The following is a 15,857-nucleotide window of genomic DNA, read 5'->3' on the forward strand; positions in this document are numbered from 1 at the left end:
TGCTGCTTCTTCAGTTTTTCATGTTGTTTCCTTATGTATGACTGTTGACATCATTAGAATGCTCTTTGGAGTCATCTCCAATACAGCAAACCTGTATTCCTACAGAATTCATCACCATTTTAATGAACAATGCTTTAGAGTAGGAAGTGTACTGTATTTGCGGGGTAATAAAGTGCAAAACACAGAAGAATAGGCTATTGGCTTTTCGTTAGTGTATTACTGTATATATTGCTTGCTAACAAGCTAAAAGCAGCTAACACTAATTAGCAGTGAGTCCAGGTTTCTATATTACAGTATTGCTGTTTTGTACTTTACTGGATCTATGTGGTGGCTGCCACAAACTGATATGAGTCATCAAGGTCTCCACTTTAGCAGTAACTAAACTTCCTGACTTCACATTCAGAGCTGCAGAGACATAAACGTAGGCTGAATAAATTCAGAGAAAACCATTCTTTGAATACTGTTCGTCTGTCACTGAACCACTTGACTGGTGAGCTTGTGTTTTCTGTATTTCTGGTCTTGGTCAAACTTCACAACTGACGTTGTTTTTTCTGCCTTGTTAAAGGCCCCTCAGTCAAAACCTCCCTCCCAGGCCGGTCTCTCTTCTGCTCTAGCCTTTTGTTTGTGGAAGCCAAAGCACTAGCATGTGGTTTCTTGGGCCCTCCTGTTCACCGTACTATATGACTTCTGACTTGGTAGTTTGGTTAGCGTCCACTTCCTGCTGAACCCCCAGCAGAGGCTCTTGGGTGCACATCCACCTTACCCTCTCAGTCCGGTTCTTGGATTCACAGCAGGGATTGGGACAAATCAGAAACCTGTGATGACTTCAGCATATCACTTTTCTGAACCCACTCCCCCCCCCCCCCCACTTCCCTCCCACAGCATCTCTGGATGCATCTCTTTTTTTCTTCCAGCCTCCTCCTTCCTTCCTGTCCTCTTTCCCTTACACACTCCCATTGTTCTGCACCATCATCCAATCCGCTGTCAGATGAATTCCAGGGCAACATGTCCCCAGTGATGGCTCCAGGAAACATTTTGTCACTTTTTTTTTTATCCCTCCATCATCCATAGAGACTGTTATGAAAATGAATGAATGAGTGTTCTGTGGCACATCACCTCTTGCTCCTGAACTTCCTATTACCCTCTGCAGCAGCCCGTCCCACTCACATGCAAAACTCCGCTCACTGCTTTACAGCATCATGGCCACCAGGAGGTAGGGGTGCTTCTCCCACAGAAATGAAAGAACATCAACAGCAGCCACACTCCGATGTGTGGAGATCTCATATAAACACAGTAGAAATACGTCTTCTTTTGAATTTTGTACCTTTTTTTTGTCATTGGACACCCAGGCCATATGTGGGATATGTAGTTTAGTTTTGGTCATGGACTGGCATGAACTTCAGCTCCCATGAGTCTCCGAGTGCTAGCAGTATTGTACTGCTAGCAGTATTGATGATGGGCAGGGGTTGCAACAGAGTTCCCCTCTTTCAACTAAAATCGATACGCTTGGGGAGGATAAAGCACACACCCCCCACCCCCACACTAGAGTGTGCATTCTGGGTAATGACAACGGCAAAACTTTCGTAGAGCTTTTGTTTCAATTCCTCTCACAGTCTAGATTCATTAAACAGCTTGCTCTTGTCATCAACCATTCTAATGTTATTCTTCTGTTTGTAACCACACATTAGAACCAAACCTCAGATCCCCCCTCCCCAACCCCAAAGCCCAAACCCTAATGTGTTTTAGGTTTTGGGAGACTGACAGTTTTCCCCCCCACAGGTTATTTGGGTGACAGAAAGGGCATGATTTTTCAGGCCCCATGAGCTCACTCCCATATGATCTCTCTATCGCTCTGACTCAGCAATTTGACTAGCTTCCACTTCCTGCCAGCTGTGTCCGTCACCTGATCGCCCTCTGCCATTAGCTCTGGGCCATATGTGGACCTTTCACTCGTGGCCTTGCTCTTCCCTCCAGACAAGAGAGGGAGAACGAGAGGGAGAGATTGTCAGACAAAGAAAGATAAAATAAATGGAAAATTCGGACTATTGTCCTTAATAAGACATATTATATAGACGGTAATGTGGAAAACAATGAGGTGTAACCTCACCTCGATCGGACTGACTGGCTGTTGGTGATGTCATGGCTGACAGTGATGCTGAGGGAACAAATTCTGGATCATCCTCCTTATCTTCCACGTCAATCACAGTGACCTTCGCAATTGTAGAGTTTTGCCCCTCCACAAATGAATTCAGCGCATTTCATTATTGGCAATGAAGGAACACTCCCAATATTCCCTTCCTGCACATTTCCCAAAACTCTATACATAAATCAGAGGCCTCATCAGCAACCATATCACAATGTCCACATACATTTTTTTCTTGTAATCTGCAGTTTTCAAAAATATCAATGTCAGCCTAACAGGCTATTGGATTTTAAGTATCTGGATTAAAAATACAGTGCAAAATAGCCAATTTTGCTTTGTCTTTTCTGTCAAGTGCTGTTCCACTTTCCATCTTACACTTTCACATTACGCCACCATAATGCCATTTTGTGACTGACCGGGTACAGAATAAGTATTACTTATTTATTGTATTTGTAACAGGTTATTTATAATCAAGTTTTGTTCCCATAGAGACATTAATTAATCAAGTTTTGTTCCCACAGAAACATCAAAAGCACAAAGCAGGAAGCATGTGATGTGTGGAGTACAGTAGAATTCTACCCCCTCCCTTCCTGTGAATGCAGAATTTTCAATTCTTACAATACACCACAGGGTGGCGCTCTATCCCTTCGGTCACATGGCAAACAGTCACTCATCAGCCAGGCTACCTTACAAAGTCTCTCAAATCAATTTGTGACAGTTTAATTACAACAGCAATCATTGACATGGACATAATCGTAATATTTTACATTTATATGTGGGTGCTAATGCTATATTGTGCTTTCTAGAGTTAAGAAAATCTCATAGGGAAAAATTGGGAAATGAAGTAGGATGTTAGGTAGGTCTGCACTGCAGTGGAATGTAACCATAGCCAGGTAGGGCAAGAAGTCAGCAAGTGAGAAATGCCTGAACATTTTTCTCAAAGGGTTAGTCTTTGAGTCGACCTCTGTAGCATGATTTTTAGACTCTATCTTTCATGAAAACAGCTTATCCCAATGATAATATATGGGCAAGAACAGCTTTTGGGCCAAAGATATCAAATGCCAGGTAGCCATACAGTTGTGGGAAAGTGCTGAACCAGTGATGCAAGTCTAGTTAATGTATACAGTATATCATTAGTTCTACCCTTCACCCTCTTGACCTCTGACCCTGTTGCCTGTTGTCAACAATAACCAAGACTCCCCCCCCCCCCCCCCTCCACCCCCCCAAGTTCGGACCAGTGCATGTTTTTCGCATTCCTGTGGGTTTATTATCAGCTACTTGTAGTAGGAACAGTTCACTGCTGGCCAGTACAGACAATTGTGTTCTGTGATTCTGTTGTGAGCAAAAGAAGGACAAAAAATGATTGCTAACAAACAAACATGCGAGTAAAACTAGCTTCTTCTTAGATGATGCTTCGGCCTACAAACTATTGACCAACATATCTATGATAATCCTGCCTTTAGCCCTACTAGACCCACTCAAGAATCTGACAACAGCAGGGCTTGGAGAAATGTCCAACGCATGGAATAACCATTGCTTGTAGCTGAAGAAAGGCGTGACCAAGTCTCTTTATGCTGCGACGTTTGGTGTGCCAGTGGAACATTGACTAGTTATTTCCACTCCAAGCACCTAGATATTGATTCAACCAATCAACGTGTCCAAAAATGTGATGTCTAAGCAATGTCTAAATGTGGCCCTTGTGAACTGGTTTCATGTGAAGAGATTTTTACATCAGTGTTCTCAGAAAAATAGTCCATAAAAAGTCCCTAAAAGGTATAATGCTTGTCACTGGGGCAATACCCTATAGGTAAAAAATTTAGCCCTAGCCATGGGTTTAATAACTCATTAAAACCTTTTTTGCTTGTAAAAGGTATGCTACTTATTAGTACTGAAAGAACATTATTATACCTGTATGGTACATTTAGGAAATGTGTTCCTTAAAGAACAAAAATGTGTCTCCTCTGTATTTTATTTCTGAGAGTATTTGTACCATAAACAGCTAGAATTTTGACTGGTTACAATAAAAAGCAAGGATGATTTAACCTTTATTTAAACAGGTTAGTATTTTGAGATTCAGAATCCCTTGTGCAAGAGTGACCTGGCCAAGAAAACAGCTGAAACACCTGTTACAAAAAAAATGGCAATGGCACACGTAAAAAAATTATACATTGAAACTTAAAAAGGAGACTGTAATAAAGTCATATAACAACCAGAAAGCACAATTGTTCTGAATTCCAGGTCTTTGACTCTAACTTTAAATTCATTTAAAGTCATGAGCTCCTGTAATTGATACAATGATACATTTTGAAGATCATTCCAAGAAGCAGAAACAGAGAATCTGAAGACCTTTTTAAAAAAATCTGATTCTCTAATGACCGTTGACAGTTAATGAAATATAATCCAGTGAGTGTAAACAGTAGTTATAGTTATTTTGAGGAATGATGTACAAACACAGAATATAATTATATAAATTAAAATGGACACACATATTTGATTAAATATACAGTACATCAATGCTGTAGAGCAGTGGTTCCCAGTCTGTGGGCTGGAACACAATGGTGAGAGCGGTTGAGGTTAGTCACAACACATGAAAGAACTAGCTGTATGAAATATACTTTTGTTTACATTCACCAGCAATGAAATTAAACACTGTGGCTTTTATGTTGACAGTACTATTTATGATGTAGCTTGTTTCTTCTTTTTTACATTTTAACAATTTTTGTTCTATATTTGAACATATGCCAGCTTGCCAGTGATGGTCTCCAGTACCTATTCATTAAGCAGGTAGTGGGCTCAAAGTTAAGGAACCACTCATGTAGAGTGTTCAGATGTTTGGACATAGATGTGCCTGAGTACTGTACCATATCAGCTTAGATTTAAAATCATTCTGATAGATAGAGTGAAACATTAGCCTGTCACTTTAAAGTGAGGCTGATATCTCTTATCATCAGATTTTGTTGATGGGAACTGTTGGTCTTTCGCAGGTGTGGCCAGGAAAACTTTACTTTGGAAGATACTCAGTTCAGCGAAAAGTAACAAATGAATTTGAATATAATCGATGCTATTGCATATAAAATTACTCTCAAAGTTCCATGCAAAAATGATCATTCTATTTTGCCCCCTGGAGATTCATACATACGTGTTCTGAGATTTGTAAAAGAAATCTTTCAATTACTCTGATAAGGTTATTGTTTTGAAAGCTGTTATGTAACACGAAATCCTAATTCATTAAGATTCTATATTTGTAGTTTCATGAATGCGCTTTAATATTTGAATTACTTGAGTTGCCAATTGTTCAGAATTCCTTTTGTGGATGGGAAGCTGGAATACCATTTCAGGAAAATTACATTTTTTTGTAAAAACACAGCCTGTCCAGAGTTTATTTGATGATTATTATTTGTTTGTTTTTGTTTTTCGTACAATGTTTGATCTAAACCTTCACGGCGGCCTCACACTGTAGCTAAATACCATAAGGTTAAATTCCGAGCACGCTGTGGGAGTTGTGCGAGTGGGAGAGAGACGCGAGGGAAGTGCTTGCAGTGCCTTTTTCTGTGGGCTCCTATTAATATTTCCGAGAAGGGCAGCGACTAGTAAAATATTACACGTGCTTCTTTATTGAGCCACTTGACAGAGCTCGCAAGAATGTAAAAAATCGAATCTCAATCGATGTAGCGCGAGAATTTAATTTGGTACCCAAACTGGTATATTTTGACCATCAAATCGGGGAGGAACCGAAGAGAAGCGTGTTTCTTTACATTGGCGTTTGTCTATTTTAGAGTGTGAAGTATCTGCATGTTAGTGTTCTGGACAGAAAATGAAATGACATGTTAGTAGCAGATTTAGCCAAGTAAAAAGCAGCAATGACCGCAAGTAGCCTACCTGTTTTTTTTTAAACTATTATAAAATTAAGAAATTCCATTCTACTTTTTAGTCTTTACATTGCATAAAATATTCAACAAGAAGTTTGTCCCTTTTAATTATTGGTTGTCAGAACTAGCCTATGTTGTGTAGATCCCGGACCGCGTAAATTTAGCGTGTTAATTAACTAATCTGACAAGGGGCTCAATCATACGGGGTTTAGCACTCGGGCCAACGGGATTGTATGACACGGAGGGGACTCCATCTGCTGCCAACAAACCGCAGAAGCTGCGAGCTAAACGATGTTGAGACAGGAGTTGTCTTTAAATCTTTCGTTCACTTTACATCTCCACAACACCCTGCGCAGGATAGCAGAAAAGGAGGTCGCTGTCGCTTGTTGTCCCTCCGCTTAAGAGGAGGGATTATAGGAAACTGTCTAACTTAACTGAAAAGCACGATAGAAGGCAACAGAAGCTCTATACGGTGAACTGGACTGTAGGACTCCACAGATCAAGCAAAAAGGATTTTTTCCACTGGGATACTAGCCTGTGGTTTATTCGAAAGACATATAGGCTACCCTGAAATTGCCATTTGGATTTGGGACTCCGTCGCAGTCTGACAGTCACCGCCGAGGTAAGCGCGGTCTCCACGTTAATTAATTTGTGCACCTTGGAGTACTTCAGTTACGAGTGCGCAGATTGGCGCGAGCGCAGATCAGTGCAGGGTTTTAGTTGATGCATTGTGTTACAATAAAAGGTAGCCTACTGTATTACATTAATATTACAACTTTTACGCACCGTCCTTAAAATTAAATACCGTACACATTATTTACATTGTTACATTCTTTGAACGGGTGGTGGTATTGTTTTTGTAGTTTCAGTACAAATTTAGACTACACTAGCCTACAGACACCCAGTTTCTCTCCCTCCCTCTCATAACTATTAATTTCAGAATTTAATATTTTATCTGTGCGTCGGAGTGGCTAGGAGATGTGCAATCACTCACAAATGAAGTTTGCACTACTTTTGAAGTGCGCAGTGTTTATGTATGCTACGGTGGCTGTTTTTACGGCTGGCTGTCTTATTTCGTACATGTTCCATAGCGCAGAGTGAAATATAAACAAACGCAGCTTGTTGAGTAAGTTGGGTAAACTGACTTGAGAAACAATGTTTTCCTTCCTCCCTTATTAATCAGTTGCCAGATGTTATTGGGGTGGGGTAGTCCCCTGCGCCAGTCCGAGCCATTCCCGTCAGATTCCAGCGAGAAAGAAAATTGGCACAATTTCAAGTCCAAAGCAGTGAGCCCACCGCAGCTTGCTTTCGATGTTGCACTCCGCGGCTGACGTTGCCCGGGCAACCGCTGGGTTTTAGAAAAGGGTCTTTAATCCACGTGCTGCAATGTAGAGGAAACGCAGCGGCTGAGAGCGCAGCTCTCTGCACGTGGTCAGCAGTTCTAATAAACGGAACTCGGCGTGCTCCTGGACGTAACTCAAATACTCACTGAACTGAATTCTGATGCCAGCTTTTAGAGCAAATGAATGGAAACCAAATGGGATTTTTAGCATTAAATACTGATACAAGAGAATTCCAATAAGTATCTTGGCAATTGGCAGTGCATTAAATTGCATGTATTGCATACTTTCTTCTAGACTGACTGCTTAATAGCTGTTCTTACCTAGTTTACATGAAACAAGACCTTCATTTTCACAAGATTTGCCTGAGCTATGCATATAAAAAACACGTACAAATATCCTATTACCTGTTAGGAATGATGACATAAAGAAAACAATTGTTCATGGCACATTCAACTGATTATTGCTTGCACTGGCATTCCTGTATTTCACTTGCTCTGGCCAGTGACCCAGCCACAGGGTCATTGTGTAGGTCAGTGCTGGAATGTTGAATTTGTTCCTGGACAAACAGTTAAAATGAATGCACACTTCGAACTGTGTGAGTTTGGTGTCCAGGAGGCTACGCTCATGCAATTCACTTTTGTGTCATAACCTGTCTCTCAGTTTTCTAGTTTGAAAACTGTGCACGCACGCATGCTTGGTTGCTTACTTGTGTGTGTCTGTGTGTGTGTGTGCGTGCCCTCGAGAGAGAGAGAGAGAGAGAGAGAGAGAGAGAGAGAGAGAGAGAGAGAGAGAGAGAGATACTGAAAACCTGGCATAAAAACCTGCCATATCCATCTCCTTCAATATTCTTTTTCTTTGATCTGACTGATTTTGTTTGTGACGGTTGATGATGTCTCCCTTCTTTATGCATTATTGTGGTGATTTCTGTGGGGAAAATGTCAGACTCTGTGTGCCGTATATGCTGGTTTAAAAGGCTTTTTTATTCCCAAAGAACGATCAGTGTTTATTCAGGAAGTGGAGATGTAAGTTTACATGGCAAAAGGCCAAGGTACCCTACATTAACATCACAGTCCTCAGCAGACCCGCATCCACAGTGAGCTCGGCTGCTTTGGTAAGTGTTATTTTTCACTTCCTTAGCTTGCCACTGGCTAATGGGTGCCTGACCTGGGAATCGCCCCTGTGACCTCTGGGATATGAAGTCAGTTCTTTAATCTCAGTGCTGAGTGGCTGTGTTATATTTTGGGCTGGTAACTAAACTAGAAACCAGAACTGGCCAGATTTGGGTCCTGGTACAGTTGCCAGCAGTCCTGGGTTCAGCCCAGATAGGACGTCCTTTGTTCCGTATCCTTTGTACTGTGTTTTACTGATTTTACTGGCAGTGCAGAATTAAACATTTCATTCTTCTCTGCCAGTAAGATGAGAAACAAAACAGATCGTTGAATAAATAAACTACCAGATATCACTCCTGTGGTAGAACTTGTGTTTCTATAGTTACCCCAATATTGTTGTAACAGAAAAAATGAACCCTCCCACTCTTTTCCAGCTCACACATATGTTTTATGTTTCATATTTAAGTCGCACAGAGTGAGCAACCTTAGCATTTGCTGAGCAGGTAAATCCATTTTTTTATTTTTTTATTTATCTCATATTTATTTATTATATTTATTTCATTTGTGTAACACTATTTACAGAGACACTGTCACAAAAACATTTTGCAGAAACAGAAAATGTAAAGAATTAGTCAAGTCTGACCCTGAACCACCAATAATCCAGAAAGTGAAGCAAAAAATCCCCAGTGGGAAGAAGAAACACTCAAACAGTGAAAGGAAAACGTCCCCACTGGGAAGAAATGGTGGGAGGAACCCAGAAATACAGGAGAACCTATCCAGCCAGGTGTCAATAGTTAAAGGTAAGCTTAAGGGTAATAGGCAGGTAATGGGAAATCTATTGGTGCAAATAGCCAAAGTGGTATTTGGGCAGATTATAGCTTCAGATACAAAACTAGCAGCTAAAATAAAAAGTCAAAGAAATGCTTAGTAAATAGAATCATGATAAGGGTTCGTAAACAATACATAAAGCCCTCATAAACACTGCTTAAACATTCATGTCCCAGCTAATCATAGACAGTCATAGGGTATGCTGTTTGGGAATCCATATCACATGCTGTTAACATAACATACCATATTAGAAGTTCATGGCTTTGTCATCTATGATCTGTCACCATTAATGTGACAATGTGGCACATGCTATGGCAATCAATGTCACTTGGCTTAAGCTTACATGTCTATGCGTATGTATCTTATGAAAGGGCTATATAATATTTACGTGGTCTGAATGTGGTTCTTTTGAAGAACGTTTCACAGGAAGCTACGGGTGATGGTAATAATGATGACAGTGATGATGATGACGAAGACGAAGAGCACAGATCATTCTTAGCGCTGCGTGCTTACAGAGGGAAAGCCCCGTGCACATGCACGCCACATTTCCCAGCCCCTTTGTGGCGGAGTGGACCGTTTTATGATGTTTAATCTTTGCGGACGCTTCCGCCATGGGGGTCATTCGCTTGCGTGCGCATCCCGCGGGACATGCCACGGTGGGCCCCGGTGACCCCTCTGCAGTCATCCCCGGCGATGACCAACAGCCCATTAGGGGAAGGGGAATGGAATGCAGGTGACCTTGTTGCCCCCTCCCCCCCTCTGTATTAATATTTGTCTTGGTTGTTGTGGCACAGATGTTTCATTGTCCTTGCATCGTACAGATGTCCTGCATTTGCATTTTACACCCAGCATCCCTCTGTGCTATGTGTACAGGAACATGTGCACTCTGAGCACCACAGAGGGGACATCCTAGTGGGGATATTGTGTGTAGATTTTGTGTGTTTGTACATATGTGTTTATGAGTGAGTGTGAGTGTATGTGTTGTGTGTGTGTGTGCATATGCAGTGTTAGGGTCAGTGTGTGAGTGCATGTGTATGTGTGTGAGTGTGTGTGTGTGTGTGTGTGTAGGGGGGAGGGGGGGGGGTGTAACTTATGTTCTGTTTTCAGTACTGCAGAGGCCAGAAATTCCTGTTTTTCAAACAGTTCTCCTACTTATCGCTATCAGTGTCCCAGCTGTAGACATGAGAGTGAGAGAGCTCGCATTCTAATCGCATTAGAGCAGGAGCTTTCGCTCCTGGAACAGCTTCCCTCCGCAGATAGACGTGTCTTTGTGAGAAAAAAACTGGCTTGCATCAACTCTTGACTTCACATTCGCAGAGAGGGGCTTCGTCTCATACCATGACTTTAAAATTAAAAAATTTTAACAAATGTTTTATCACTCTATTATAACTATATTTTCCTAATTTGGAATACCCAATTGAACTTGTGAGCCCATCGCATTGCAGAAATGTCCTACACCAGTTTCTGGAGAAGTGCAGACTTAAATGTGTGCCCTACGCTGAGCTTTCAGCCTAGCTAGCTAGCGCTTAGCCGATGCATCAGTGAGCTGCACTTCCTGCAGGCGGACTCCCACGTGACCAGAGGAGTCACTCTTGAATGAGGAGGCAGAGGAAATCCTGTCATAGTGCCTCACAGGGCTCCTGGCTCCAGTTGCCAGACTGGAGCTGGCTCCAGTCGGAACGGTCTGGTGAAAAGCTCCTTTGTACTTAAATGGTCAAATCTGGCAAAGTGAGAGTGAGGGAGGCGGTCAGTCATTCAAGTCGGTAAATGAGTGAGTGTGTGAGTGAGTGAGCCAGGGAGTGAGCGAGTGAATCCGTGTGAGTGAGTGAATTTGTCTGTGAGTGAGTCTAAATTAATTAATGAGTGAGTTAGTGAATGAACCAGTGAGTGAGTCAGTCAGTCAGTCAGTCAGTTGTCAATTCAGTTGGTCCATGAATAATTGATGAATTAGTCAGTCAGTCACTCAGTAAATCTATCGGTGAGTGAGTGACACTATCATTTCCCTGGCTGCTTAAGCTTCCTTAAGTCTGCCGCCAACAACAGCAGCTTCATCTGTTTGGCCAGCTCTGCCGCCCACCTCCAGGCCTCATCCAGCTCCTGAGCTTTGGCAAGTGCAGGCAGCATCACCGCTACGTATGCAAACACTTCACGGGAGTGTGAGCCTCTGCGTGGCTGTTTGTTTTCAGATGGGCTAATGTAAATTCGGGCTGTGTTTATGTGTGTGTGCGCGTGTGTGTGCGCGTGTGTGTGTGTTCTCAGATGACTAGTATTTAGTCTTCTACCTTTGGCAAGTGCCATGGATCCGCATCGCCGGTTTTAGTTTAGGCATTACCTTCCAAGCCGGCCTAAGTCGGCGGAAAGCACTTTTGCGGTGGCAGAGTTCACAAAGTGACCCTCTCAGGATGATTCCTTTGCCTGTGTCCTGTGCCGAACCTGGTCTCTGCTTTGGAAATTATTTACAAAAACTGAGGATTCAGCCACAGCCAATCACAAGAACTATGATTGTGGGGGGTTGCAATATTAATTAAAATTATAGTGCATCTGTGTCATGGGCTTCTGATATTTTTTTAAAGTATTTTTTGTAATATTGGATTAATAATGTGGATGTTATCCACAATGGCGCAACAGGCAGTGTTGAACATGGCACAGCTTCAACCAGGAGGGACTGGTAGTTTGTGGCCTGTGTCTATTTAATCATTGGTTATCGTTATCATTTTTTTGTTATCACTTACATTTAAAAAAATATAGTATTTGAAAATTGGCACTTAAGTAACATGTATGGATTCCTTGATTCATTGTTTGTGTTGCATATGAGGAGAAAGTGTAGCTCTGTCTCAAGTCTCAACATCTTGCAGATTATGGGTCTTCCATGCCAAGAGGTAGTTGTAGTTTACCTGTAGTTTATCTTTGCTTGCCCTTTCTCTTGCTCTCTCTCTCTCTCTCTCTCTCTCTCTCTCTCATACTGTACGCTCACAGTTTTAGGAAAGTTGGCAGGAAGGCTCCTATTGTGTGTGGGAGATAAAGAGATGGCCGGAGAAAGAGGAAATGTTTATTAGTGCAGATGTGCAGGCACTTGTTTTGGAGGCTGGGTGAGCCGTGGGGCGCCAGTGATGCCCCTCTTCCTGTCTGAGAGGATGCCAGCTAGTGAGGGGGCTGAGAGGTGAAGGTTAGCCCTGCGGAGAGGGTGTGGGACACGTTACAGTGGAGAGGAGCAGGTCAAAGAGGGGATGATTGGCACCTAACGTGAAAGTACTTTGTTGTGCGGTTTCTTGAACCTCAAAATTAATCCAGTTGTCACCGGTTCTGAGTGGTTCACTGATTCGAACCATGAGTAGCAGTTTGCAGATCACTGTTGTTTGATTCACATGATTTGTGTGGTATGCTCCAGGAGATGGGCTTATCCCCACTGATCCTCATACAGGAGATGGGTTTATCACCACTGATCCTCATACAGGAGATGGGTTTATCTCCACTGATCCTCATACAGGAGATGGGTTTATCTCCACTGATCCTCATACTGGAGATGGGTTTATCCCCTCTGATCCTCATACTGGAGATGGGTTTATCCCCTCTGATCCTCATACAGGAGATGGGTTTATCTCCACTGATCCTCATACTGGAGATGGGTTTATCTCCACTGATCCTCATACTGGAGATGGGTTTATCCCCTCTGATCCTCATACTGGAGATGGGTTTATCCCCTCTGATCCTCATACAGGAGATGGGTTTATCTCCACTGATCCTCATACTGGAGATGGGTTTATCCCCTCTGATCCTCACACAGGAGATGGGTTTATCCTCACTGATACAATTTCAGAGTGAATAGCAAGACATAGAGATATAATCTTGAATAAATCAAGAAAACATCTGCATGTGTGTCGCTTTGCATGTTTGTGTGTCTATGTGTGTGTGACTGTGTGTCTGTGTCCATCTGTGTACAGTATATGTGTGTATATGTGCGTGTGTGTGAGTGTAGTACATGAATATGTGTGTGCCCCTTCACACTCACTCCAGAAAAGAGGCCGGTGCAGACAGGAAACATGGTGAATCAGTCAACAATTTTTATTTTTAAATCCAGGCTGTAATTAGCCTGAGATTGCTTAATTTACGGTCTATCTACTGTAACAGCATACAGAGGCAGAAAGTGGGGATTTCCACAGCCTCACAGCCATGGTTACTCACAACATTACTGTACAGAATAGAGAGACTTTGGCTTATTGTTTTTGTGTGGTCAGTTCCTGCAAGAGAGGCGAGATGGGCCTGTCCTTTCCACGCCTCTCCATGACTGGTATCCTTTATGCTGATCCCAGCACCCCTCGAGAAATTATTTAGCCCCCCCCCACCCCCCCATCTTGTCCTTCCCATCGGTGACTGGCACAAGGACATTCTCACGTGTGTTCTATTGGCTCACTGTCACACAGAAAGTTTCAGGGAGATAACATTGTGTCAGGACTCCACACTACACCTCGCTGCTGTGGCAACAGCACAGAGCTTCCATGGCTCTCTATGAATGGTGCATTCCTGAGCTGTTTGTATTCACAAGAGGCCACAAGGTGAAGGCCCCCTGATTGACCAAGGAACTTTGACATTCCTTGGAAAACACTTTTTAACAACAAGGTGTGCGTGCATGTTATGAGGAGAATATGACTGCACAGCCTATTGATAATATATCAAAGGAAGGCATTTGGTTAACCTTGGAAAATTGTGAAGGGGATTTACATTATTTACACTCGTATTCTCTTCTTAATATGTAATTTAAAAAATGTTCTTTATGTAATTTAAAAAATGTTTTCATGTAATTTAAAAAATGTTTTCATGTAATTTAAAAAATGTTTTCATGTAATAAAAAAAAATTGTTTCTATAGAGCTTTTGCCTTTAAAAAGCCTACCTCATGGACACCTGGGTGGCTCACCCTGTTAAGGCACTGTTCTGATATGTGGATGGGCCATGGTCTGGTGTCAGAACTAGACTAGACTGCCTGTCCAGACTGGCCAGCAGCCCTGGAGGAGACCAAACTATTGTTTCTAGGATGGGAGGGATTCAGTTAGCCAAGATGAGATCATTGCATTGCACACCAGCAACCCACCCTGGTTGACTGGCCTGCAGCAAGTTCATTTGTTAAGACCACCAGTCGGCCCCACATTAAGTGTCTTTCTTATACTCATGTCCGTGCAAGCATGACTTGCGAAACTGCACTGAAAATGAGGGTAAAGGGTCAGCTTTAACCCTCCTGTTATGCTGCGGGTCAAATTGACCCTTTTTAAAGTTTGAAAATCTAGGAAAAATACTTAAAATTATTTTTTCAGTATGAAACTTCTTCTACTGGCCTTAATTAGTGTAATCAACATTCTAAATGAAAATGGTTCATTTCATGTATTTGCAAACCCCCCCTGTATGTTTATATCACCCGGGAACACCTAAAAAATGAACAGAACAGGAGGGTTAATTTGTGGGTATTTACTGTACATTTACATCAGGTGATCCATGTAGGCATTACAGCCCTTTTCATACACAGTTCACCCATTTTAAGGGATCAAAAGTAATTGGACTGATTAGTATAAACTCTGCCAGGCCAGTACTGCATTTATCTTCAGTATGTTTGTTTTGGGGGCTTTTTGCCTTCAGCCTTGTCTTCAGCCAGTGAAACGCATGTTCAGTTGGATTCAGGTTGGGTGATTGACTTGATCAGTCAAGAAAATTAATTTTTTTTTCCTTGGTTGTTTTAGCAGTATGTTTGGGGTCATTGTCCTGCTCTAAGGTGAAGTGCTATCTAGTTAGTTTGGAGGAATTCGGTTGGATCTGAGAAGATAAGATGTTTCTGTACACTTCAGAATTCATCCCTCTGTTGCTGTCAGCAGTCATATCATCAATGAAGACAAGTGAACCAGTTCCAGTGGCAGCCGTGCATGCCCAAGCCATAGCACTACCTCCACCATGTTTCACAGATGAGATGGTGTGCTTTGGATTATTAGCAGCTCCTTTCTTTCTGCTCTTTCCATTTCTTCATTGCTTTAGTGCAGGTTAATCCTTATCTCATCTGTCTCAAAGAGTTTGTTCTAGGACTCTACTGTGTGCACTTTTTATCAAGGTCTAACCTAGTCATTCTGTTCTTGAAGCTTACCAGTGGTTACCATAGTTGAAAATGGGAGGAATCAACACAAAGGCAGCTGTTTCTGTAAAATGGTACCTGCACGTAAATGTAAATTCCATGAAATAGAAGTTGATTGTACTTTTTCTCATTTTCATCTTTTGATCTCAAATTCATATGCCTTCAGTATATAGCAAAAATAACAATTTCACTCTTATCTACTGTTCCCATGCTTTTGGAGGCCACTGTATATGTATATATTTTTGACTGTAGCTGGGCCCTGCTGATGTCATTCCATTGTCCTATGCCCTATGTTCTGTCTCTAGGAGACCGTAGCAGTGACCTCACAATGGCAGGAAAAGAATGGTCAGTCTTTCCCTGCACTGTTCTTAAATGTCTGAGTGGGCCTTTCAGTTCCCGGTAAGGGCACCTGGTATGGGTGGGCTTGGACTGGACAGTGGAAATACACTGGAGGG

The 15,857-nt window shown here is 42.2% G+C and overlaps 1 protein-coding gene across 1 annotated transcript in view; it reads left to right on the forward strand.

Moving 5' to 3' along the window:
• Positions 1–6,241: 6,241 nt before the first annotated feature.
• Positions 6,242–15,857, forward strand: part of ripor1 (RHO family interacting cell polarization regulator 1) — a 90,899-nt gene continuing 81,283 nt past the window's right edge. Inside the window, exon 1 of the mRNA XM_035419853.1 lies at positions 6,242–6,634. The gene's annotated coding sequence lies outside the window, so the exon portion shown is untranslated. The remainder of the gene's footprint in view (positions 6,635–15,857) is intronic.

The sequence above is a fragment of the Anguilla anguilla genome, chromosome 5 (genome assembly GCF_013347855.1).
Source record: "Anguilla anguilla isolate fAngAng1 chromosome 5, fAngAng1.pri, whole genome shotgun sequence".
Lineage (NCBI taxonomy): Eukaryota > Metazoa > Chordata > Actinopteri > Anguilliformes > Anguillidae > Anguilla > Anguilla anguilla.